This window comes from Panthera pardus, unplaced genomic scaffold, assembly GCF_024362965.1.
Source record: "Panthera pardus isolate Hobbes unplaced genomic scaffold, ASM2436296v1 HiC_scaffold_16, whole genome shotgun sequence".
Lineage (NCBI taxonomy): Eukaryota > Metazoa > Chordata > Mammalia > Carnivora > Felidae > Panthera > Panthera pardus.
Window position 1 is genome coordinate 19,206,014 of NW_026526721.1, and position 27,432 is coordinate 19,233,445.

The 27,432-nt window shown below is 37.5% G+C and overlaps 1 pseudogene; it reads right to left on the reverse strand.

The window, feature by feature from the left end:
- Nucleotides 1-556: 556 nt before the first annotated feature.
- On the reverse strand, nucleotides 557-26,823 carry LOC109277893 (40S ribosomal protein S6-like; annotated as a pseudogene).
- Between the last annotated feature and the right edge of the window lie 609 nt (nucleotides 26,824-27,432).

Below are 27,432 nucleotides of genomic sequence, written 5' to 3' on the forward strand. Positions count from 1 at the left end.
CCATTGATGTCATGTGAACATTGTCGTGTTCAAGGGCACCCCTGGAATCTAGATGGATATTTTTGGGGCCATCTCTCAAATACCGGGATGAGCATGAAACCCACTAAATATCACCTTAGGCTGAAGAAGATACAGTTGTTTTTAGGGGCAAAGGGTCACGTCAGTGCTTATTGTCCACTGCCCTCCATTTGGAGGACAGAGATGTTTCTTATAAAACAATATGCAAAGAAAGGACAATACATCCCTTCTTGGTGAAGTGCAGTGAATGGAGTCCCATGAAGTGCAGTGGTGGTAAAGTGGGCTTTAATGAGAGGCATAGATTTAGAAATACAACTTTATTCTTACCTTCCTCATGAAGAATGTGGGGTTTAAGGATTTATTCATGTATAGCCAAAGTTTCAGCCCCTTCCTTCCCTTCCTTCCTTCCTTCCTTCCTTCCTTCCTTCCTTCCTTCCTTCCTTCCCTCCTTCCTCTCTTTCCCCTCCCTCCCTTCCTCCTTCTGTTCATTTTCTTTTTTGGATGTCTGAACTTATTTCTTTATAACCCTTAGAAAATCTCATTTTTGACAGGACTCAGGCTTAGAGGTAGAAGCTCTGAGAGAGGACAGCCTCCGTTTATTGGCAACCTGTTCCTGGCATTTTTCTTTGGTCTCCTACATTCTCTTGGCCAAAAGTTTAGCATATTCTGCAGCCTCTTCCTTATTTTTCTTATATGCTGTTTCTTCAGAGAATCACGCTGGAGTTTTTGCTGGAAGATACATGCAGTAACAAGATGCTGAATCTTGGGTGCTTTGTTTCTAGGTTTCTTAACTTCTTTGTTTAAGGGCTTTGTAACAACATGCTGGTGGACATAATCTTCTTTAGAGAAATCAAAAAGTTTTCGATTCTTTTTTAAAAAATTCTATTTAATTTATTTTTTGAATTTACATCCAAGTTAGTTAGCATATATTGCAACAGTGATTTCAGGAGTAGATTCCTTAGTGCCCCTTACCCATTTAGCCCATCCCCCCTCCCACAAACCCTCCAGTAACCCTCTGTTTGTTCTCCATATTTAAGAGTCTCTTATGTTTTGTCCCCCTCCTTGTTTTTATATTATTTTTGCTTCCCTTTCCTTATGTTCCTCTGTTTTGTATCTTAAAGTCCTCATGTGAGTGAAGTCATATGATATTTGTCTTTCTCTGACCGACTAATTTTGCTTAGCATGAGACCTTCTAGTTCCATCCGTGTAGTTTGCGATTCTTTTGGTTCTTTTGGGGCCCAGGCGATGAGGCACACTAGTATCAGTGAGTCCAGGAATATCCTTCTCCCCGCGCCCCCAATTTTCTCTACAGTGACCAAGCTGAGAACACAGACTGGTATCCACAATGCAACCCTGAACAAATTTGCACTTTCTTTCTCCAGTCTTCTTGGTCTGTGGCAGGAATGCTCCCTACTTAGCAGCAGTTGGACATAGCCACGGGTCAAGACATTTTGCTTCGTGAGGAAGCCTTGTTTGTCATTGCCACCACGGATTTGGACCATGTAACCCTTCCATTCTTCACCTGGACCCTCAGCAGCAACTTCTGTGGCCGTGTGCTTCTCATAAAAGACATGAAGTTTGTCTCCTTCAATGAGTTTCTGGCAGCCAGTAGCTGGGAAAGAGATGTTCAGCTTTGTCCTAAAGCAGCCTACCGCCTCTGAGATGTCAGGGAAACGAGCTCTTTTGTTAATTCTTGAGGCTAGTTTTGTAAGATTATTTTGAGGATCAAATCGAAACCTCTCACAGGTTAATATAGTTAAGCTACAAAAATTAATTATTCAGACATTTTTTAAAAAAAGAAGAATGAAATTGCTTAGTGATGAATATATTCATTTTCCACATTAATTATCTTTTAAAATTTTATATGCTATTTACTTCTAATTTCTAAGTATCCCCTCGTTTGGGGACATGCCTTCAGTTGATTTTAGGAATGTATATTGTCCCTATCAGAGGTGAGGTGGGACAGAGTTTAGAACTTACTGAAATGGATATTTATAAATGTCTGTGGTCTTAATGACTTTCAAACAAAAAGTTTGTTATCCAAAAAGTTTTATAATATGATGTTAGCTTGTAAGAAGTGATGAAACTGAAGATGTTTTTTTTTTTTTTCCTTCCCAGCTATTTAACTTGTAGTTAAGCTTTAGAGATTGCTTTAGGAGAGAGACACAAAAGTTTGAGACTTCAGATAGAAGCACAAATTTTGCTGTCTGAATTTATGGTAAATGACAAGAGGAGAAGTCAAGTTGGCTGGTACAGTTTTACCTCATCTTATTTCTTCCTTGATGTATAATCGGTTTTAGTGATTTAGACTCATTTAAAGGTCTCATTTTTCTATATGTGACACATTTCTGCAGCATTTTTAAAGAGAACAAAACAAACACTGTTATTTGCACCATCTCTCTTTTAAACTTGGTTATTTGTGAACATTTAGAATGAATTGCCTTTCAGAAATTTGATTGATTGGCTGACCCATTTTGAATAATGTAGAACCATCTATTTCATAGGGGGAAAAAAAAGAGATAGCTCCATCTTCTATCTGAAAGAAATTCAACTCTTAAATCAGGCATTTTTAGTTTTCAAATAATCAAAATTAATGTCTTTTCAGAACCCTGACTTGATAGAGCTTTCGAGGTGTGTTTTGATTAACTGTCTGGTTGATTGATTGATGGCCCTTCCCTCATTGGGCTGAATTGCTTGTGAAGGTGTCTACAATAAAAAGACCATGCTGTGTATTTTGTGAATGAATTCAGCTGTTGGTATTTCTTTTGTAGTTTATAAGAGGCTATGGATAATTCGACGTTGGGACTTCAAAGCTGTATTTTGGCTTCTTCATTTTGATATATTTTATACATCTAATACCTAAATTTCACAACACGTCAAATTACAATAGAAGGTTTATGTTTCTGAAAAATCACATTAATCTTTTAAAATGCCCAATGTTATTTAACTATAGTATCAGCAGTTTATTAGTGAAGGTTTAACTACTTCTGCAACTGTATAATAACATTCAAACTCCAGTTCTGGTTTGTCCAAAAACTCCTAGAGAAATGGAGGGAGATGCTTTCTATTTGTGACCCCTTTATGTTTGGGAAAGTTATTTTAAATTTCCACACTAAACTTCCTTTGGACTTTGAATCCAGGCTGTTGAATTCAAATTCTGATTCTACATTTCATTACTGTTCGCCCTGAACAAGTTTACATAATTGCTCTGTGCCCCATTTCTTCTCTATAGCTGGAATCATATTACCTCTTATACTATTATGAAGATCACATGACTTACCAGATACCTAGCACATAACAAGTTATTCTTATCACTTTTTATTATTCTTGATAACCCTAGCCTAAAGAATTATGTTTCAAATCTGCGAATTTCTATGTGAGAGCGGGTGTTGGCAACCTATTAGAATTCCAGAAGGCTTATTCTTCTCTCTGGATCTTTCTCTGAAAGCAACTATAATTAGGTAATGCAAATTGAGATATTTTATCAATTTCCACCAACTAAACAGTTATTGAATATCTACCGTGTGTCACACTTTGTATTACACTTTATGAATGCAAAGACAAATAGCATGGCATCTCTTTTTTAAATCTCAGTAAAATAGGTTATCAAACATTTGAGCATCTACAATTTGTCTTGCATGTAGAAGTATATTTAGGGGCCTGGGTAACTGACTAAGTGTAGGGCCTAGTCAAGATCGTCAGTGTGAACTGGGAAGATCTATGGTCACATCTTTCAGAGGCTCCATAGAGTATCATTAAAGACAGAAATTTCAGCATTGAATTTTGGTGATGTTCAGGGAGGAGACAGAAGTTTCAATGCCCTATGCTCTCGACACCCTGCAAGCTTGGGGTCCGAGGTAATCTGCTGGAGGGCCACGCAATCGCCCCAGATCAACCCAAGATTTAGGCCTGTTTATGAATGACGTAAGTTCACAAATTGGCTTAAAGATGAAGATACTCAACTCATCGGGGAAAGTGATATCATGATAGAATTATAGAGAATTAAAATCAGAGGGAGACATTTTACTCTAAGGACTAGTTATAATACACCCTGATTTTGAAATTAATCCTCCTCATTTGATAAATTTCACTGACACGGGGTGTGTGAATGTACATGATAATCAGAAGATAGCTGGAGTTGTCCATTAACAAAAGATTAGCAGCTACCCTCAAAAGAGATATTTAAACACTTAGGAAGATAATTGGACAAATGTGTAAACTATGGTAGATGTTTTTCCATTGCTTTGCTGGTTGAAGTAAATTGAATCAGCATTGGGGGAGGGTGGACACTGTGCTTTTTAGGAGAAAGAGGGCAGGTTTTATGTCAGGCAGACATGGATGGGGAGGTGGGGTGATATGATAGGATGTTGAATCCTGACCTGTGATTCTACATCTGTAACCCTGGGTGACATAACGAATATTTTATTTCTCTAGGACCTCACGTGCATAAACCAAAAACTGGTTTGAGGATTACTGCTAAAATGTGTAAAAGGCACTTGGCAAGGTGTCTGTGTACCTGGCATTTCAATAGAGTCTTGATGAAGAATAGTTATTTCTGTTTACTTAAACCACTAACATGAGCATATCTAACACTGGACTAGGGAAACTCAATCCTATTTTCTTTGGGAAGCTGGCTTAGGCTTGAGTGTTTTCCCCACTGGAATGTAAATTCTTTCAGGGCAGGAACTGAGCCTTTGTCTCTAATTATTCAACATCTAGTACAGAGTCTGCCTCTTAGAAGTCATTTAATCAATTTTGAATGCTGAGTTCTACTCTGCTTAACAACTTTGGTGATCACAGAGGTTTGTAGATAATAATAAATGTAGTTCTGAAGAGAGCAGAAATTTCTAACAAATACAATTCCTTTTCTGTGATGGGCAGAAACAATAAAGGAAATTTATCTTGACCTAACAAACATTTTTCTATTTTAGTTAATAACCGTATACCTTTGATTTTTTTTCCTGGCAAATTGCTTGCATAATGGTTATTTGGCAGAAGATTTTTGTCTATTTTTGTAATTTTTTAAAGTAATCACTACACTGAACCTAATTTTTCAGTCAGTTCGAACTCACGACCCTAACATCAAGAGTGGTATGCTTAGTGACTGAGCCAGCTGGCGCCCCGACAGTTTATTTTTAACTAATCTAATGTTTATCAGGTATAATCAAATGATTGGTTGGCATTGAGCGAAATACACTGAGAGAGGAGTTTCTTTCAGGCATTATTTTTAGTACATTGAATCATTAAATATTGCATAGTTCATTCTCCTGGCTATAGCAAAGCAACCATGAAAGCTAGCTATCTTTTGCCCTTTAAATATTGATAAATGATAGAGACTACTGTGGTTAAAATGCTGATTAACACGGCAAGCCAGTCAAAAGTTGATTAGTAATTTAAATGATCTTGAAAATTGAATAAACTTTTAGAACTAAAAGGGATAAAGCCCCACAAATCAACGTGTTTTTGTCTATAAAAATCAAACAAAATTGCAATGAAAAAAACATTATTATTATTATTATTATTATTCTTTTGCTTAGCTACAAAATACAGAGTTGCTAAATTCTTCTTCATATTACATAAGAGCATGGATCATTTATCTTACTGTCTTTTAGTTCCTTACCCAAGAGCAGAACACTTACTGGGACCCCATAGGAGCAACAGTGACATACACTTGGTTATTCACTACTAGAGGCTGTAGATGGCAGACATTTAAACAATGTCATTTAATCAAGAGGAGATTTTGTTATTGGATGGAACTTAAGGTTCCTTCCTTCTTCCTTCCTTCATTCCTTCCTTCCTTCCTTCCTTCCTTCCTTCTTTCCTTCCTCCCTCTTCCTTTTCTTTTCTTTTCTCTTTCTTTTCTTTTTTCTTTCTTTCTTTCTTTCTTTCTTTCTTCTTTCTTCTTTCTTCTTGTCATTGTAAAAGAAGTTAAATGGAAAATTTCTGAATCTTCTGAACTCACGGAATGATAATTTTCTGGCTTTGATGATAGTTTTGTGTTTACTAAAATATAATAATTAAAAAAAATGTTTTAGGATCTTCTTTGTTAGGAAGAAGAAAACCAGGGCACCATGAAGAAAAAATAATAAGTAATAAGAAAATGATGTTTTATTTTATTTAGTTTTTAAAAAGATAATGTTTTAAAGTTTAAGAACTACTATATTCCTTATTTTCTAAAAAGTATTTTACACTTCCTCCTCCAAGAAATACTTTCATGGTTTTCTATCTCACTAGTCACTTAGCTATGTTATGTTCCTGACCTTCGGAACTCTGAAAAAGGGAGCAGCTTTTGGGCTCAGTTCCCTGCTGTCTTCTCTACTCTCCCTACATAACACATTGCCAAATGATCCCGTCCAGCCCCATGGCTTTAATCCTATCAACAGAGTGATATAAAACTGTACCTTTGCAATTCTGATCTCATTGCTGAATTTCAGACTCTTAGGTTCTTTAGACTAATTGGCATGAACTGTTGGGAGTTTAACAGCTATGCCAGGTTTATTATGTTTAAAACAGACTTGGTAAAAATCTCCAAAGGTTGTCCCACTGATAAGGCTAGAAACTTCAGAGCCCTCCCTGCTTTCTCTCTGTTCCTGACATTTGACTTCTGGTCCATCGAAAATCCTGTTTACTATAAATGGACGCTTCTCTCCAACTGCTCCGCTACTGCTCCCAGTTTAAGATTCCATCACATCTCCCCTAAATGGTGCAATACCACAGATGCCTTTCTCTGCTTTCATTCTGACTCTTTCCCCAGTGCTCCAACCCCTAAGAAAACATATAAGGGCATACTTTTAAAATTTAAGTCAAATATCCTATTCAAAACCTTCCAAAATCTCTTCTTTCACAGTCAAATCGAAAGCCCTTTGTTGTGGTCTGCAAGACCCCACATGAGCTACCTTATGTCTACCCCCTTCATACATTTCCTATGCCTTTCTTTCCTCATTATGCAATTGCCTTCATTCACATTAGTTCTCTTCATCAGAATTTTGTTCTGCAAGAAACAGATAATAAATGTATTAGGCTTTTAAAGCCATATGGTCTTTGCCACAACTTCTCCATTCTGCCATTATAGCCCATGAAGAGCTATAGGCAATATGGGAACAAATGAATGTGGTAGTGTTCCAATAAAAGTTTGTATTTAGGTATTGAAATGGAATCTTACATAATTTTTACATATCACAAGATATATGTATTTGCATTTTCTTCAACCATTTAAAATGTAAAATCCATTATTTTTCTAAAGTTTTTTAATTTATTTTTTGAGAGAGAGAGAGAGCGCCAGCTGGGGAGGGGCAGAGAAAGGGAGAGAGAGAATGCCAAGCAGGCTTCATGCTGTCAGCGCACAGCCTGATGCAGGGCTTGATCTCACAAATCATGAGATCACAACCTGAGCTGAGGTCAAGAATTGGACGCTTAAATGGCTGAGCCACCCAGGCACTCCATTAAAATAAAAATCCATTCTTAAGGCATGAGCTGTACAAAATGCAGGCAATGGGCCAGATTTGGCCCACAGAACAGTTTGCCAATCCCTGTCCTTGATGATCCTTACATACGAGAAGCTTGGTCTCATCTCAGGGCCCTCTCATTTGCTCTTTCATCTTCTGAACTTCCGGATACTTCTCTCAGATCTTTGCATGATTGTTTTTTCAAATCATCCATGTCTCTGGTCCTATGTCATTTACTCAGAGAGTACTTTCCTGACAACCATTCTCTTCCCTCTCAATGCACTCACATTACTTACGTATTTTCTAGAAGTTATCTCCACTTTGAGTTAAGTGATTTACTGGTATACTTGTTTAACGGTCTGTCTTTCCTATGAAAAGATTGGCTCTCTATAGACAAGGATCTTGTCTTTTCCTCTACTCTTTTCCAAGCTCCCATTGTAATGATTGCTTCATAGTTGGCTCGATTAATATTTGTTGAATGGATATATAATCAGAGCTATTTTTTTTTTCGCCTAAAAGCAAAATTTGTTGGCCTGGCAAATATGTCTGAGTTATCTAAGGTCTATAAAGGTCATTTTTTTCATTTATAACATATGTTTAATAATAATAACAGCATGAGATATCACCCTCACACCTGTCCAAATGGCTAAAATTAACAATGCAGGATGTTGGCGAGGATGTAGAGAAAGGAAAACCCTCTTGCACTGTTGGTGGGAATGCAACCTAGTGCAGCCACTCTGGAAAACAGTATGGAGGTTCCTCAAAAAGTTACAAACAGAACTGCCCTATAATTCAGCAACTGCACTGCTAGGTTTTTAACCAAAGAATACAAAAAAACTGATTTGAAGGGATACAGTCACCTCAATGTTTATGCAGCATTATCTACAATAACCAAATTATGGAACAGCCCAAGTGTCCATTGACTGATGAATGGAAAAAAGATGATGTGGTGTATGTATACAATAGAATAGTACTCAGCCACCAAAATAATGAAATTTTGCCATTTGTAGTGACATGGATGGAGCTAGAGAGTATTATGCCAAGTGAAATAAGTTAGTCAAAGAAAGACAAGTATCACATGATTTCACTCGTATGTGAACTTTAAGAAATAAAACAGATGAACATAAGGAAAATAAGAAAAAGAGAGAGGCGAACCATGAAAGAGACTCTGAACTCTAGAGAACAAACTGATGGTTACTAGAGGGGAGGTAGGTTGGGGGATGCGTTAAATAGGTGATGTGGATTAAGGAGTGTGCTTGCTGTGATGAGCACCAGGTTGTGTATGGAAGTGCCAGATCAGTGAATTGCACACCGGAAACTAACATTACACTGTATGTGAACTAACTGGAATTTAAATAAAAACGTAAATGATAATAATAATAATAATAGCAATACAGGGGTTGATTGAAAGATAAAGCCGAAGATATGTGTGAAGAACTTAGACCAGTGCATCTTACAGATCAATAATAAATTACATGAATATGAGTTCTTGTCACTCTCTGGACTCTAAACTTTGAGGACAGAGATCATATCTTTCTTGATACTATACTTTCCTGGCTTCTGGCCCATGCAAAGGTCAATAAATGATGTTGATTTAATGAGTGAGTGAATGAATAAATGATACAGGAAGTCAAACACTGCAAGTATGATAGACCCATGGACATGCAGTGGTGGTATTAATCGAAGTAAGTATGTCACATGTAGTCAGATAATCATAGGAGTTTGCTTTGTATGTCTGTTTTTTAAACTCTGGGTTCTTGCTGGCCAACTATCATTGACCTCTGAACATGATGTGAAAGTTGAGATTTGGGAGCTTCAGTAGCCGGTGAGACAGATCTTATAAAGTTCACCTTGGGAAACGAAAACATTTGGTTCTTTGGGGAATTAGGAGACTCATAAGGTTTATTTTATTTTATTTTATTATTTTATTTTATTTTATTTTATTTTTTAAAATTAATGTTTATTTATTTTTGAGAGAGAGAGACAGAGAGAGAGAGAGAGAGAGAGAATGGCAGGGAGAGAGGGAGACACAATCGGAAGCAGGCTCCAAGTTGTCAGCCCAGAGCCCGACGAGGGGCTGGAACTCATGTATCATGAGATCATGACCTGAGCCAAAGTCAGATGCTTAACTGACCGAACCACCCAGGACGCCCTAGGATTTATTTATTAATCTACAAAATTGAAACAGTTTGGCATATTTGTTACATATTATTTTTCTCAGGTTCTTGGAGGAAACTTAGATTTAGCCTGTGAGGGAATGGCAAAGCTCTCTTCATCGAAAGCAAGTACGGTAGTGCGGTGGTCAATGAATCAATGAACTGACCAAAGAGTGTTCATTTGGGTCAGGCCACATCTGAGGGTGTGATGGCTTTTGGAACTGCATTTGTGAGGATGTTACACCTGAGTCCTCTTCGGGAATTCTGAAAATCTCCATTTGCAGAGTTAGACCAACTTTTTTTTTTCTCTTAGATTGTCCTGAACTTGCTCTTGATTGCCAGTAGTTTTTCTCCACGAATCATGTGATTGTGATGTGATGAGAAAAGAGCAATAACCCCTTTGAAGTTTTCATTTCAGTCTGCAATCACCTTATATTCTATTTTCTGTAATTTTTGCCAAGACAAAAAATTAAAAAGGTGGTGCTAGGAAAAAAAAAAAAAAGATGATGCTAAGCTATGAAAACATTCAAACATGTAATTGCGTCTAGTAAATGTAATTTTAAGTTAATCGTTGACGGTATATCTTTAGAGAAAATTTGAATGAGATCTTTTTTTTAACCCTGCCGTTGACACCTGGTTTTCAGTAGCCATGATGGAACTGCAGTGAGCACAGTCCAGGAAGATGAAGACAATTTTGAAACACGTTCTACTAAACAAACACACACCACCCCCCTCCGCCATGCTACAATAACAGAAACAAAAGAGCGTTACAGATTATAGAGGAGTTGAATAGTCTGTGCTTCAGTGTAGTCAAACTTTTATTCTAAGCTGTATTACTTGAAGTTCAATACAGTTTACAGCATATTCTACTTCTCTAAGAGAGATTTTGCCGACAAACATGTCTTTCTGTAAACTTTAAGTTAGAAAGCAAATTTATCTGTTCATTTGAGTTTAATGCCTTTTCTTCAAAAATTGATAAATCGTTCCAAACACAGGTTGAAGTGGAACGATACAATATATAACTAGATATTGTTTCCTTGAAATCATGAAAAATACATACAATATGTGTTTATGTATATTTTATATATATAAATGTTGTATACCTTCCCATTTATTTATATTTATGTGTGTATCTGTGCATGTAGATGTATATAAGTTTCCATAAAGATGTTATCATTTCAAATAACAGAAAAAAGTCTTAGAAGGTTTTACTGGAACTTACTGTCTTACAGAATATGAAGTCTGGGAGAGAACACTCGCAGGGCTGGTGAGGTCATCTGCTTAGCAATATTACTGAAGGCTCAGCTGTCCTCAGAACTTTGGCTTTAGCATCAAGTTCATTCCCTCATGGCTATAATTTAGCTGCCACAGCTCCAGCCTTTACTGCATCTCAGTACCTTCCTTATACAGAGGCAAGAAAAGTATTCTTATAAAAAATATTTGTTTTAGGGGTGCCTGGGTGGCTCAGTTGATTGAATGTCCAACTCTTGATTTCTGCTCAGGTCATGATTTCATAGTTGGTGAGATCAAGCCTCATGTTGGGCTCTGTGCCAACAGTGTGGAGCCTGTTTGAGATCGTCTCTCTCCTTCTCCCTCTGCCCTTCCCCACTCGCTTTCACTCTCTCTCAATATAAATAAACATTTAGAAAAATATTTGTTTTAATCAAAAGGCTCCCACAAATGACTTCTTTTTGTAGAAAATAGAAATCACGTGTCAATTTTTAGATAAATTATTTTCCACCACAATGGAGTTACCAAGATTAATTTGATGGGGCTGAGGGTGAGGTAACCTCCTTCAGGGCATGGCCAAGAAAAGAATCGAGGTTGTTATTTGCTCTATACTGCAGCTCTGCCCAGGAAGATGTGGGGAGGGGAAAGACTCACAGAGAAACAGCAAAGCACATCTGGTACAAATTCCAACTTTCTGTCATCCACATGTGCTAACACTTATAGTGTTTTTTATTTTTGCTTTGAATTTCTAAATCAATTTTAGACAAATAATGTAGGGAGTCTATTGATGTAAAATTGCATCTTTCCTATCCTGGTCATAAAATAATTAAAACAGAAACATTTTGAAGCAAAAGGAAACCAAAGTCGATTCCAAATTATTAAAAATATAGATATTTAAAATGGATTTATGCTTGTATTTCCTTGTCGTGTGACTAAGGGTGTTATTTCCTTACTACATGAAGCAGAGATGGAAGAATTAAACAGCGATATGGAAGAGATTTTCAAATTTTACCTTGGTCAGCTATTAAGCCCTATACATTTCAAGATATTTAATGAAATCAGATTAAAGTGCACTATTACATGGTATATATATTTATATGCATATAGGTGTGTGTGTGTGTGTGTGTGTGTGTGTATACATATATATAGTGATGATTGTCCTCTTAATTAGCAAGTGATATTACAAATTTTTAAACATTTTATTAAAATCTAAACAATGACTAACTAAAGGAGAAATTTTGTAACTAGAATTTGAATAGAAATTTGGAAGGGAAAAATATAAAGGACGACTTTTCTAAACTAAAATAACACAAAACAAAAGAGTTGTGCTTTGTGGTTTTCTAATTCATTACATATAAGTTCCTCTCTCAGTGAATGTAACACTAAAATGAATATAAGTAGCAACCGGTTTTCCTGGAAACATATCTCTTTAGTGTTGCATGGATGTATAAGAACATGATTTGGTATCAACGACTTATTCCCAGGTTTCTATTGTTCCCACGCCTTCCTTACCAGTTACAGGGAACCAGAAACCACTGTAAATGTCAAGAAAAAGGGCTTTGGAACCTGTAGCCAAAACTGCTAGGCAGGATCATGTAGTAAAACATGGAATTTAAACAAAAAAAGAAATCAGAAGCAATAGAAAACATAAACGGCATAGAATTATTGGGAGTTCTGTATCAGACAAAGGAAATGTCTTCTCACTGGCTGAGGATGTTTTCTGAATTTCCAGGCACTTTCCATGGGAGTCCAAATCAAGTAATTTGTTGACTCTGATACTGTCTCACAGAAGAGAAAAGGGCGGGGGGAAGCACAACATAGTAGATGGAAATTCAAAGACAAGTACATATCATGGGGTGCCTGGGTGGCTCAGTCGGTTAAGCATCCGACTTTGGCTCAGGTTCTGAACTCACAGTTCGTGAGTTCGAGCCCTGCGTTGGGCTCTGTGCTGACAGCTCAGAGCCTGGAGCCTGTTTCAGATTCTGTGTCTCCCTCTCTCTCTGACCCTCCCCCGTTCATGCTCTGTCTCTCTCTGTCTCAAAAATAAATAAGTGTTAAAAAAAAAAAGAAACAAAAAACAAGTATATATCAAAAGCTTTGAATTTATAATTTGCTATAAAAATTTTTCTTCGTCCATAATCTTTCTAACCCAAATGGTATTTCACATTAGCATGTTGCTCAGCAAATGAGATGAACTGATATATTAAGTGAAGAACAGGGGACAGGGATACTTCTGTTTCTGGGAAATGCTGGCAAGTGGTGGGAGAGCGTTGGAGTCAAATGGCTGCTTGAGTCTCACTTTTCTTGTTGAATCTTAACATCGTTCTATGATGAAACCTGAATGCCCCCAAATTCTCATGTCTTCACGGATCACCTTTCCCTTTTCAATGCCGCTAACACATAACACAGTTTGGGTCATCTTCCCATTTTGATGGTAGTAAATCCCTGCCTTTCATGGGAAGATCCTTTGTCAGTTTCAATAGCCTAGGGATCCTTAAATGTCCCACAAATCCATCTTAAATGACTGCTTGTCGTCTTTTGCTTGAAATTCCTGTTCTGAGCACTCTGGTGACCAATTTTTGCCCTCTTGTAATCTTCTCTCTGGGCAATGATCCTCTGCACAGTGTTTGTTACATGCAAGGTCACACCCTCCACCCTCTCTGGTAACATACTCACACACACACACACACACAAACACACACACACCATTCTCCAAAGCAAAAGGCCAGGGAAGCTTAAACTGCCATGTAGCATTAAAAAAGAAATCTGAAAGAGCAGAATGGAATCATAATGCCACATATTAAAAATATAAGTAAGGAAAGAAAAATAAAAACCCCTCCCACCGTTGTTGTCGCTCCTTTGAGTGCAGGCATTCTCCTTCATGGGTTCCCTATTTCTTCTGGCTCCCCCTTACCCTTCCTCTTCCTCTACCCTCTACCAGGCTGTTGCCATGCCTACCTTTCTAAGGAGTCACTTTCAACCATTTTGTCACTTCCTTGGAGTCCAAGCTCCAGTCCGCAGACTCAAATAAATAAATGAAATCTTCCTGTGCCCAAACAATATCACTTCCTTTATTCTGTCCCTGAACTACTGATTTGTAGCAATGATTCCTGCAATTGTTATCCATGCAGCCCACACGAGTTTTCTGGAGCCTGAAGTAGCAATCTCTAGGGTTGATGATGCTTTTACCTGGCATGGGTTCAAGACGTCTCCATGAAAAATGGCTAGGTTTGTTACAGCCAGCTGACTCATCGTGCTTAGCCAGGTGGCTCCTCCTGCTAGTTAAAGGGAAGCCTACCCCCCCCCCCCAAACAACATCCAATTTCCACCCAAGACACAGAAGTGGCTTCTGACCCAAACATTGTCTTTTTCAACTACAAAATGTAATGATACAAATTCACCTTTTACAGCAAAAAGAAGCTTCTAGAAACTTGAAAATAAGGGTTGTTGCTGCTATACACACTGCTGGAAACTATTGAGATGTTTTGTCAGGTAGCAGCCTCCTCAGTATATAGTCTGTTGTAGCATCATCTATCCATATGGAGTCATATCGACTTTTGCATTGACCTCGGTCAGCAGACTCTTATATCTGCTTTTTCATGCTTTATGCCATTGTAACTTATATCTTAGCGATATCTGTTAAAAGTAACAGCTGATTTTATGATAGAAATATGCAACGGTGGGTGAGACTGAAGGGAGGGATGTAAGTTTCTAAATGTTTTGCTGTCTAAGGATGTTTTTAAAATCTACTAGAAAATTTTCCTGAGATGAAATTGTGTTGTTTTATATTTACATACTAAATATTTAATGTTTACATGCAGATTTTCCAGCTTTGTTTTATTTTTTTATTTTTTATTTATTTTTTATGTTTTTTAGAATGTATTTATTTTTGAGAGACAGAATGCATGCAAGTGGGGGAGGGGAAGAGAGAGAGGGAGACACAGAATCCAAAGCAAACTCCAGGCTCCGAGATGTCAGCACAGAGCCCATTGTGAGGCTCAAACTCACGAACCAGAACCGTAAGATCATGACCTGGGGTGAAGTCGGCCACTTAACCGACTGAGCCACCCAGGTGCCCCTGCCCCTTTCACTTCAATATCACTTCACACTTACTCTGCAAAGCTCCTGCGGTGCCATAATATTTTTGTGAGCTAGCCTATTCAGATGAGGAGCTTTGAGCACCGGAAGATTAAATGTTTTGCCTCAGGCCACAAAGTTAAAAGTAGCAGGGCCCACAACCAGATCTCTGTCTTTATGTTCTTAGGTGCAGGGCTCTTTTCTTGCAGATAAGCGAAGAGTTGGAGGGATATTTAAGTGTCTTGGCCAAAATCAGTCATTGGGTAGTGGAGTCGATACTGTTTCCAGCTTTGTTTTATTGTTGATCTGTAGTTTTGTACCATCGTGGCTGGAAAACATTCTTTGTATGACTTCAGTTTATACTCATTAAACTCATATACTCATTCAGTTTATACTCAAGGTGCTCATTTAAAATAGAGCATATGAGAGGGGAGGTGGGGGGAGGTGCAGGGGATTAAGAGTACACTTACCATCATGAACACTGAGTAATGATGTATAGAATTGTTGAATCACTACATGGTACGCCTGAAACAAATATGACGTAGTAGGTTAACTGTCCTGGGATTACATAAAAAACTCAATGAAAACAAAAATAAATCTTAAAAAAAGGAAAATTTTCCATAGAAACACCACCAAACAATCAGGATGTATTAGTGCATACTTACCTGTGGGGGGCCGGGCCCCGGTGCCAGGCTGAGACCGGGTCGAGCAATGTTCCCTGTTGACTCAAGCCAACCCGGTGGTTCCCCTTCCCATTCCCCCACTTTCAAGGGCATACGAAAGCCTTGTCAAGGCCGGGAAAGTTAATTCCTGAAGCCTGTGGTCTGCAGGTGTTGGCAGTAATGCTACCTCCCTTTTTCTACCCCGAGTCAGATAGAAACAAACATGGGAATTGTGTTTTGCTAGCAATCTTATCAACAAGGTCTTGTGACCCGTCTAGAAAATGCACAAGAAACACAGAACTAAATGTTTTGGTGGGCAGCGATTATGTGAAACCTGTTTATTCTTAGAATGCCCTGACCCATAAGAGTCTGGATATAAAAGATTGTGTACAGCAACAATAAAGCTGTCACTTGGGCCATCAGCCCAGGGGACCCTCCTGTTCCCAAACTTTCTCTTCTCTCTTTTTTCTTGCATTCTCCTACCCTCAGGACCCTGACCTCGGTGTTTGTCGCGTCGGTCGTGACACTTACCTTCTGGGCCCAGAAGTGATCTAGGAGGTGTAAGTGTGATGCTGTTTAAAGGTGAGACAAGCCTCTGCTATCAAAATGCTTTGGTCATTCTTTCTGGTGAGGTCGTGTTCCTTAAACAACCTGAATGCACAGATCTGAATGTCCTAAATTTATTGTGTTTAAAAATAAGACTGATTCACATTTTTGAAAATGTAAAACTTGACTAATAGACAACCTGTAGCAACTTTTTTTGACAAACAAATGGTATTTTCTTTGCTTTCTCCAGTGATAAAAGGCATATGATTGTGTGCTTGATAGAAGATGTTTAAGTTTTTCTTGTACATAGAAATATTCTTTTTTTAAAAAAATTTATTTAAATTCAAGTTAACATAAATAGTTAACATACAGTGTAGTATTGATTTCAGGAGGAGAACCCAGTGACTCGTCACTTACATATATACAACACCCAGTGCTCATCCCAACAAGTGTTCTCTTTAATGACCATCATGCATTTAGTCCATCCCCCCCAACCACCTCCTCTCCAGCAACTCTCAGTTTTTCTGTATTTCAGGGTCTTTTATGGTTTGCCCCCCATCTCCATTTGTATCTTATTTTTCCTTCCCTTCCCCTATGTTCATCTGTTTTGATTCTTACATTCCACATATGAGTGAAATCAGATGATATCTTTCTCTGCCTGACTCATTTTGCTTAGCATAATCCACTCTAGTTCTATCCGCATTGTTGCAAATGGCGAGATTTGTCTTTTCGTCTGCTGAGTAACATTGCAGTGTATATATACACCACATTTTCTTTATCCATTCATCATTCAATGGACATCTGGATTCTTTCCATCATCTGGCTATTGTTGATAGTGTTGCTATACACATTGGGGTGCATGTGCCCCTTTGAAACAGTGTTTCCCTTGGATAAAACCTAGCAGTGCAATTGCTGGGTTGTAGGGTAGGTCTATTTTTAGTTTTTAATCCATACTGTTTTCCAGGGTGGCTGCACCAATTTGCACTCCCACCAGCAGTGCGAAAGTGTTCCCCATTCTCTGCATCCTCACCAACATCTGTTGTTTGTGAGTTGTTAATTTTGGCCATTCTAACGAGTGTGAAGTGATATCTCATTGTGGGTTTGATTTGTGTTTCCCTGATGATGAGTGATGTTCAGCATCTTCTCATGTGTCTGTAACCATCTGGATGTGTTCTTTGGAAAAGTGTCTGTTTAGGTCTTTTGCCCATTTATTCACTGGATTATTTGCTTTTGGGGGGTGTTGCATTTGGTAAGTTCTTTATAGATTTTGGATACTAACCTTTTACCTGATATGTCATTTGCAAATATCTTCTCCCATTCTGTCAATTGCCTTTTAGTTTTGTTGATTGTCTCCTTTGCTGTGCAGAAACTTTTTATCTTGATGAGGTCCCAATAGTTCATTTTTGCTTTTGTTTCCTTTGCCATCAGAGATGTGTTGAGTAAGAAGTTGCTGTGGCCTAGGTCAAAGAAGTTTTTGCCTGCTTTCTCCTCGAAGATTTGGATGGCTTCCTGTCTTACATTTAGGTCTTTCATCCATTTTGAGTTTATTTTTGTGTGTGGTCTAAGAAAGTGGTCCAGTTTCATTCTTCTACATGTTGCTGTCCAGTTTTCCCAACACCATTTGCTGAAGAGACTATCTTTTTTTCCATTGAATACTCTTTCTTGCTTTGAAGATTAGTTGGCCATACCTTTGTGGGTCCATTTCTGGGTTCTCTCTTCTGCTCCATTGGTCTATGTGTCTGTTTTTTTGCCAGTACCATGCTGTCTTGATGATTATAGCTTTATAATACAGCTTGAAGTCTGGTATTATGATGCCTCCAGGTTTGGTTTTCTTTTTCAATATTACTTTGGCTATTCACCCAACTTGGAAGCACCCAAACATATAAATCAGTTAATAACAAACATAAAGAAACTTACCAATAATAATACCATAATAGTAGGAGACATTGATACCCCACTTACAACAGCGGACAGATCATTTAAACAGAAAATCAACAAGAAAACAATGGCTTTGAATGACACACTGGACCTGATGGCCTTGACCTATATGTTCAGAACATTGCATCCTAAAGCATCGGGATACATATTCAGCACATGGAACATTCTCCAGAATAGATCACACACTGGGTCACAAATCAGCCCTCAACAGTTACAAAAAGGCTGAGATCACATCTTAGATATTTTCAGATCACAAAGCTATGAAACTTGAAATCAACCACAAGAAAAAATTTGGACATAGAAATATTTTATTTATTTTATGTAAATAGTTTCATGCTGGAAATGTGTGCATTTTAACTTCATTATATATAGTAGAATATAAATTCATACTCATTTATTTTTTTGAAACAAATATATCTTTCTTGTTTGCACTAACATTGAGCCATTGCAAAAATACTTCCTCCCACCCTGGGTTTGCTACAGTTAGACAAAATTCTTCTTTGGCATGTTCTGCCTGGAGGAATAACTGTTCTCTATCTTCATGACAGAATCTATCAAAGGGCTGTGCTTCATGGCCTGTCCAGTGACAGTGTTTCAAGAAAAATTGCTGATTGAAAATAATGTGCCACCCTACGACTGGGCATTGCTTGGATAAATCTCTCTTTTTAATGGCTGAGGGTCACTTCATCTCAGAGTAACCATATACACATCTGCAGAACTGTAGTTTGGAATATGCCTTTTGCTCAAATGGCTCCTTTGAGACCTCTCAAGATGTTTTGAAAATATTATTTAAGAGATCATGAAAATGTGATAGTAAATATATTCATGATCATGTCCAAATGCTGAATAACTCATAGAGTATTCTGTGGTGTTTCACCGGGGCCCTTTAAAAGTTATTCAAAATCATGAACTTTAAAAAAATGTAACTTGGTCTCAATTATGTACAAGAGGGCTCTTGGTTTAATAAAATATCAATGGGTGATTTGACTAGAATCGTTTTTATAGTAGTAGCCTCTGTTTGCCAAAAGTTTTGTGCTTCTGAATAAATACGTGACTTTTATCTTAAGTTACAGGTACTGTAATATTCATATACAAATTTAAATGAATTTGTATATTTCAAGTTTCATGTCAGAGTATTAGAAATTTAGACGTTATGTTACTTGAGTTTTCTGATTAAATATGAGTCATAAAACCCTCTATTGGGGTTTTGACTTCATCTGAAAAAACTATAAAGAATTTCAGTTTATTTTCCTAAACTAGTAGGTATAATACATAAACTGTATATTTGATTTTTTAAAATTTTATGGTTGAGGATCTTCTATGGACTTCATGGGTTTAAGCACTGCTAATTTTATGGGGATAATGAGTTAAAGCTAAATGTGAGTTGGATTCTGGAATTTTCTGGAAGTGGTTTGCTTAGTTTTTAATTAGTTTTTGACAGGTATATTCGTGTGTGTATGCATGTGTGTGTGTGTGTGTGTGTGTGTGTGAAAGAGAAATCTCATAAGTGGAGTGAAATGATATGGTTAATTGAGGATTTTTAGTTATTTGAGGGTTTATTCTACAAAAATAAAAAGAATCCTTTATAACTTATAAAGCAAAAATATATAAATATCATACTATGTCAAATGAAGAAATTCTTATATGGTTCTTTCACAAATGTGACATAAAAATCCTATTTCTTAAGATGTTGAGCCATGTGGAGTGTACACAGACATATGATTTCAGAGTGTAAATACAGTTGGTCATGTCTGTGTGTTTATGCTAACAATACTTGAGAACAATAGTTTTCGAAAGTTTTTATGCTCACGTGCATAAGAAGTAAGAGCCTGAATTGGTGCAACAATTCACACAGTATCACATATGTTACACATAGGGATAGGGTTAAAGATTCTGAACTTACATATCTTAATATCTAATGTCTTTTTTCTTTAATTCCAGTGCAATTAGCACACAGTGTTATATTCGTTTCAGGTGTCCAATATAGTGATTCAACATTCTACACACCACTCAGTGCTCGTCATGATAAGTATGCTCTTAATCCCCTTCACCTATTTTACTCATCCCCTCCCCCACCTCTCCTCTGGTAACCACGTTTGTTTTCTGTGTTCTTAATATCTACTTTCAGTAGAATCATAGAATGTTGGAGCTAAGGGAGTTTAAAGATCATCTAATTAAAATTTCTGAATAAATATAGATTGAAAGAGAAACCCAGAGGTGGAATGTCTTCTCTGAAGGTATTTGGGGAGCCCAGGTTATCTTCTTGCTGTTGCACCTGACTGTTTCCTATCTAGAGCTAAGGCTTCCCATATTATGGCACTAAGTTGGTTTCTTATCCAAGAAGCTGCAGGTTGTAGTGCCCAAGGTCTAAGCCATGACTGCCCTTACTGGTTCATTTTCCTCATCCATGGTGAAGACAAAGGGAACAGTGCCTATATAGGCACGGTATTGCCCAAGAGCAAAACCAGAACTCTGGACCAGGGGCAATGCTTACCTGGGCACCAAAAAAAAATCATCATGAAAATTTGTAGTAGTAGGTGAAAACTTTGTGAAAAAGTACCTCACATGGAATGTGTGTGTGTGTGTGTGTGTGTGTGTGTGTGTGTGTGTGTTCCCTATCAGTAGCCCGCTAAATATCACTTGTCTAAGGCCTGTTTTGATCTCACTTCTCTCCCCTTGCACCACCCATATTCCTTCTCTCTTCATCAGTGAAAGAGAAGAAGCCATTCTCTGATGTTTGGAGGTGATTCCAGTAGGTATATTTACTAGTCTGACATTGAAGGAACATTTATTTCTTTACATATTTTCCCAAACCCACTAGATGTAAACTCCATAAAACAGGAATTTTTGTCATTTTTGTACCCTGCACAAAAGATGGCACTCAGAGGCACTCAGCAAATACTTGTTGGATGAAATAGTAGTTGATAGAAAATCAGAAGAAACTTAGCTGCTAGTAAAAGAAATCCTAGTTTTAAGATTCTGAATCTTGAACAAAACCCAGACAGGATCATCCCTGGATTGACATTCCATTCTAGTACAAGAAAACTGAAAATTCAAGATGACTGGGGCTAATACTGAATCAAGTGACAAAAATGAAGCCGATTCACTCAGGGAGCACCTACACACTTCCCTTATATTATTTGACTAACGATTTCACAAATTTCCTAGTGAGAAAGGCATAGAAATTGTAGAATAAAATATAGTCAACTTACCTATAATTTTATTTTAATAACTCACTTATTTAATACACATTTCTATATCACGGTTTCAATAATTCTCAACTAATTGCTTCATAAAGTCTCTATAAAATAATTTTTCAGGTACTTGAAGATACTACAGAACCAACTACTATAAGCCAACTACAGAGCTGGGCCAGAAAGAGATGGCTAACCAAGATTTTGATACTTGGGTTGGGAAGAACAGATAAAGAGCAGATCATACTCCAAAGGGGCTGTTAGGATTGGCTTCTATTTGTGTATCACCTTTGCTACACCTGCAGGAACCACATACATAAATACAAGTAAAAACATGGTAAACAGGAAATAACTCAGTACATTAAATTCCTATGTCTGCTGTGACCAATTACCATAAAATTAGTGGATAAAACAACACAAAATATTCTCTTATGATTCCATTTAAAATGGATCTTACTGGGCTGAAATCAAGTATTTGTCAAAGCGGCATTCCTTCCGGAAGCTCTGGGGGGGTGGGGGGGGTGGGAATTCGTTTCCCTTCCTTTTCTAGTTTACAGGCCACCTGCATTCCTTGGCTTGTGGCCTTACGCTCCTTCTTCAAAGTCAGACGTTTAACATCTTCCAATTTCTCTCTACTTCTGTCATCACATTAGGTGTTTTGAATCTACATCTACTTTCTTCCTATTATATGGCGTCTCGTGATTATATCTGGCCCATCTAGATAACCCAAGACAATCTCTGATCTCAAGATCCGACTGAGCCACATTTGCAAAGTCCTTTTGGCCATGTAAGGTGACAGAATCGGGGATTCTGGGGATTAACATACCTTGGGGGGCATTTTTCAGCCTCCTGCATTCAAGGATGTTTTCTACGATTAGAGAAACTCTTGATGGCTACAAAAACCAGTAAAACTCTTGTCACCCCAATTTGTTGTTCTACTACACCAATTCCCACCCACGTGGGGGTTGATGGAGGAGGCACTGTTTAGGAGATACAATTCATAAGGACTTAATACATCTAAGATATTTAATAAATACACAGTGCATTAATAATTGAATGTTTTCAGTTGAATTCCTGATTTTTGCTTCAAATCAAAAGTAAGAAAATCAAGGCAAGATTCTTTTTTTTGGTTTTTAAGTGCCTGCGCCTTAGTTCCACCCAGAGAAAGCACTAGCTGGGGGTGTGCAGTAGCATCAAGGAGAACAAAAGCTTTTGGTTCTTTAATTTAATTTTTTTATTTTTAAAAATTTACATCCAAATTAGTTAGCATCTAGGGAAACTGATTTCAGGAGTAGGTTCCTTAATGTCCCTTCCCCATTTAGCCCATCCCCCCTCCCACAACCCCTCCAGCAAGATTCTTTATCTTTGTGACCTCAGTTAAGGTGACTAAAAGATGGAAAAAGGCAGCAACCAACGCAACTGTATAGAATCTATGCCATTTTACTTTAATCTCTTAGACACCAGACATGGCTGAAAATCTTTCCTTCCAGAATTAAATGAAGATAGAACTCAGAATCTGTGGCTCTTTCTTAAGAGACTTAGGGATACAGGCATAATTTTGTGGGTTAAAATAACTTTTTTTTTGGTAAACTTATAAGTACTATTAATAACCTCTCTGCATCAATCCATGCTGCAAAGCCCAAGTAAAAATTTTAATAGGACAACGGAGCAGAGTGCTTGACAGGTATAGTTGATTGACAACATAGCTAATACTGAAATAATTGCTTGGTATGCAGAGATTTGCATATGCCTATAGCCTCTGCATTTAAAGACTTTGACATGATGCATTTCTAAAATCTTCAGCTGTATTTTTTCTTGAACTGGAAGACTTCTTAGAAGAAGTGTTGATATAACAGTGCCAGTGCCTGGTCTTTGGGTCTCGACCATATGTTGAATTAGAGAAATTAACAACAGAGCTAAAAATCATGCTTTACAATGTCCCAAACTTTTTCTTAGTTTCAACACAATTTGGTGTAGGTTTGCATTTTACAATAGAAGACCGTTTTCACAACATAACAATTTTTATTGATTGCCTCTTGATTTTCTTTTTTCCACTAGGATTTTTCTTCAGTTACTTACAAATATTCATACGTGCTGGACGTCTGCTCATCTTTGAGTCAAAATGCATCATCATTTAGATTTGCTAAGGCTTGACGCATGACCACTTCTGTAGCAACTCGTCTCTAGACCACTCTAATTTTGCTTTATCTTTTGAATCAGTGCTTCCTGTATTTGGAATAACCATGCTATTATTTTTTCTAAGAATGAAATTTATGCTGGAGGAGAAGGAAATGAATCAGTACTTCAGGGCACAGTGAAAGTAGCACCCTGTGACCAACCAGCAAGATTAATTCCCACTTCTATCAATAAAGGGAAATGGCCAAAGTTCTCACCTTTTTGACCAGGCAGCACTTTATGGTGTCCCAAATGCCACATTTTGTCTGCTTTTGTTCTAACTTACCTAACCATTAATAGATGTATTTTAAAGGGAGAATAAAGGAAGAATTTAAAGGAAGCTCAGAGATTCAGTGCATAGACACTTTAACTCTATAGTTACATTTATTTATTTTTATTTTTTAATTTTTAACGTTTATTTTTGAGAAAGAGAGAGAGACAGAGTGTGAGTGGGTGAGGGGTAGAGAGAGAGGGAGACACAGAATCTGAAGCAGGCTCCATCCCGACTCAAAGCTGTCAGCAGAGAGCCCGATGTGGGGCTTGAAGTCACAAACTGCGAGACCATGACCTGAGCCAAAGTCAGATGCTTGACTGACTGAGCCACCCAGGTGCCCCTCTATAGTTACATTTATTAACCTATTCCTCTAAACCATTCAGGTCCTTTTTAAATTGGGTATTCTCTTCCCATATTTAGCATTTATATTCATTTTTACCTGTTTACAAAGTTGTCTGGAATAAATGAATTAAAGGAAAAAATAGAGACAAAAACATGCTATGGACACATTTTTAAGTATTTTCTGTGTATTATCTCATTAAATCTTCACAAGAACCCTATGAAGTAAGTACTGTTTTTATCTCCACTTCACAGATGGGAAAACTGAGGCTCAGTATGAGATGCTCAAGGATACACAGCTGTCAAATATAAGACTCAGCATTTAAACATAGCTATGGAAGATTCTAAAGTCTATGTTTCTATCTAGTACACATTGTGCTCATGAAGTTTACCAAAATAGGGAGTATAATTAAGCATTATATCGAGATCAAGGCTTCTTGATGACTAAGATAAGATGAGCAAACCAGACAAAAACATGATTTCATAATTAAAAGAAAACATGACCATTCTTCAAGAAAGGAACAATTTATTTTGCTACTAAACTCTGTAAGATATTAATTACCTAAGACTTTATGGGGGACATGATATTGAACAAATTTAACTTATCTTAAAGAATTCTTCATATGGCTTTTTCTTTTCCATTTTCTTACCTTTCTTCTGAAAACAAGCATAACATAAAATGTCATCCAGTACAATGATGTTTTGTTAATGAGTGCAGTCTGCTGGTCATTAAATTGGAATTAAAATTGACCTTGAAAAACCAAAGTGATTGGATGAATAGTAATTATCTCCTAAAATATAATTTCATGGGCAAAGCTGATAAAATTTAGTTTTGGGTTCTTCGAGGGATCCTTTTTGATTAGTAGATACTCTTTGAACCCTTTAACCTGCAGGAGGTTCTGTTAATGGGCTTTTGTGGAGCTGAGATAACTCACCTGTGTTCTCACTAGGATGAGAGCTAATCCCACCTTTGCACACATGTATTCATAGGAAACACTTAAGGGTTTCTCCAAAGAGCAGCTTTGCATTTGTTCTTGAACCTGGCAAATGCTAGTCTGTGACATGATAGTCCTGCTCTAGAGAACAAAGCAGGGCTGATTATGATTGGATCTGTTAAAGTTTATTTAGCACCACTCATAAACTTTGACCTCAGCAAAACCCCATATTGCTTTTTTAGAATGATGGTGTTAATAAGAATTGTTTGGTTATAAAGATCAAATGTTAGTTTGGCCATGGAGGTTACATTTAGAAATGAGAATTGCAAAATAAAGTGTCCCTCATGGTACTGGTGAGAAGTAAGGGTCCCTGGCTGGGCTCATTTGTTTTCACGCCATGCCAACCTTCTTTTTATGGTTTTCCATAAATATGACTCTCCTTCTCTCTCTGTCTTTTCTTCTCTTTGTATTTCTTCTTCTTCTTCTTCTTCTTCTTCTTCTTCTTCTTCTTCTTCTTCTCCTTCTTTTTTGGCTTGAAAGTAATGGCTTTATAAATAAATATACAACCATATGATGATGTAGATACAAATCACAAACACTACTCCATTCTCATACACAAAACTGCACAGGAGTAGCTCAAGTTCATGGACATGAAAACATACACAGTATCTACTAGTAAGCTGACACTACGTTGCGCTCTTTGTATTCCTTCATTTATGAACACTTTGATTCTTTTCTGTTTTGTTTCCAAATGTTCAGAGAAAAACCTGTTGGAATAATCTAAGCACCAGTGTCCCTATTGGGCTAAGTGTTTATCTAGGGCTACCGTTTTAGCCATTTCAATTATAGCCAGTCCCTGATTTACAATGGTTTGACTTACAGTGATTTGAAAACTATACCCATTCAGGAGAACTTGCACTGTGAATTTTTAATTGTGATCTATTCCTGGGCTAGCAATATGCTGTACAATCTTCCTCTGTGATGCTGGGCAATGGTGGTGGCCGCAGCTCCCAGTCAGGCACACCACTGCAAGGGTGAACAGTGGATACACTGAAAACCATTCTGTACCCATACGACCATTCTGTCTGTCACTTTCAGTGCAGCATTCAATACATTGCATGAGATATTCAACATTTTATTATAAAATAGGCCTTGTGTTAGATGATTTTGCCCAGCTGTAGGTTCATGTAAGTGTTCTGAGAACGTTTAAGGTAGGCTAGGCTAAGGTATGATATTTGGTAGGTTAGTTGTATTTCATGCATTTTCAATTGAATGATATTTTTAACTTTTAATGGGTTTATCAGGCCATTGCCCCATTGTAAATTAAGGAAGATCTGTATGTATTTGTTAGTGTCCTAAGGTTCTTGTAACAAATTATTACAGAATTGGTGACTTAAAACAGCAATTTTTTTTCTCTCACAGTTTTGGAAATCAGAGCTACAGTCTCTCCAAAGGCTAGAGGGGAATATTTCCTTGCTTCTTCCAGCTTCTGATGGCTCCAGGCTTTCTTGGCTTATAGCTACATAACTCCAGTCTTTGTCTCTGTCTTCACGTCGACTTCTCCTCTGTGTCTGTGTCTTCTTCTGTTTTGTCTCTTATAAAGACCCTTGTCATAGGATTTACAGCCCACCCAGAAAATCCTGGATGAAGTCTTCTTAGGATCCTTAATTTAAATACCCTTTTTCCAAGTAAGGTCACATTCACAGATTCTAGTAGTTAGGACATATCTTTTGGGGGAGGGCCCACCTTTGATCCAACTATTACCTTGTATGTCCTTGGCCCAGGTGCTCTTCAGTGGCTCGTTTCCTGACTGGGTAGGACAGGGAAAATCCATGGTCAACGATGCTAAAAGAAAAGCCAGGAGTAATCCTTTGTGGAAATTGTGGTCAAGGACAAGCTGCTATAATTTTGGCGAGCACGATGTTTGGCTTGCTTAACACATTCACCATGGCTAATGGTGCCTTGAAATGGGCCTGCCAAACTTAGTTGCAAGTTTTGTAAACAAATTGGTTCTTTGAGTGCCATAGAATTATTTAGTATTGACCATTTGGATTTGGAAACAATTCCACCAAGGAAAGAGTTTTACCAAAATTAACAATGTCATATTCAATTACACAAATTAATATTCTATTCCGATAGACAAACTAGAAAATCAAAGAGGTTTATGAGAAATTTTCTTAAAAAACTTTTTTTTAATGTTTATTTATCTTTGAGAAAGAGGGAAAGATGGTGTGAGCAGGGGGAGAGGCAGAAAGAGAGACATAGAATCTGAAGCAGGCTCCAGGCTCCAAGCTGTCAGCACAGAGCCTGATGTGGGACTCAAACCCACAAACCATGTGATCATGACCTGAGCCAAAGTTGGATGCTTAACCGACTGAGCCACCCAGGTGCCCTGGTAGAGGGTACAACTCTTAATCTTGGGGTTGTCATTTTGAGTCCCATG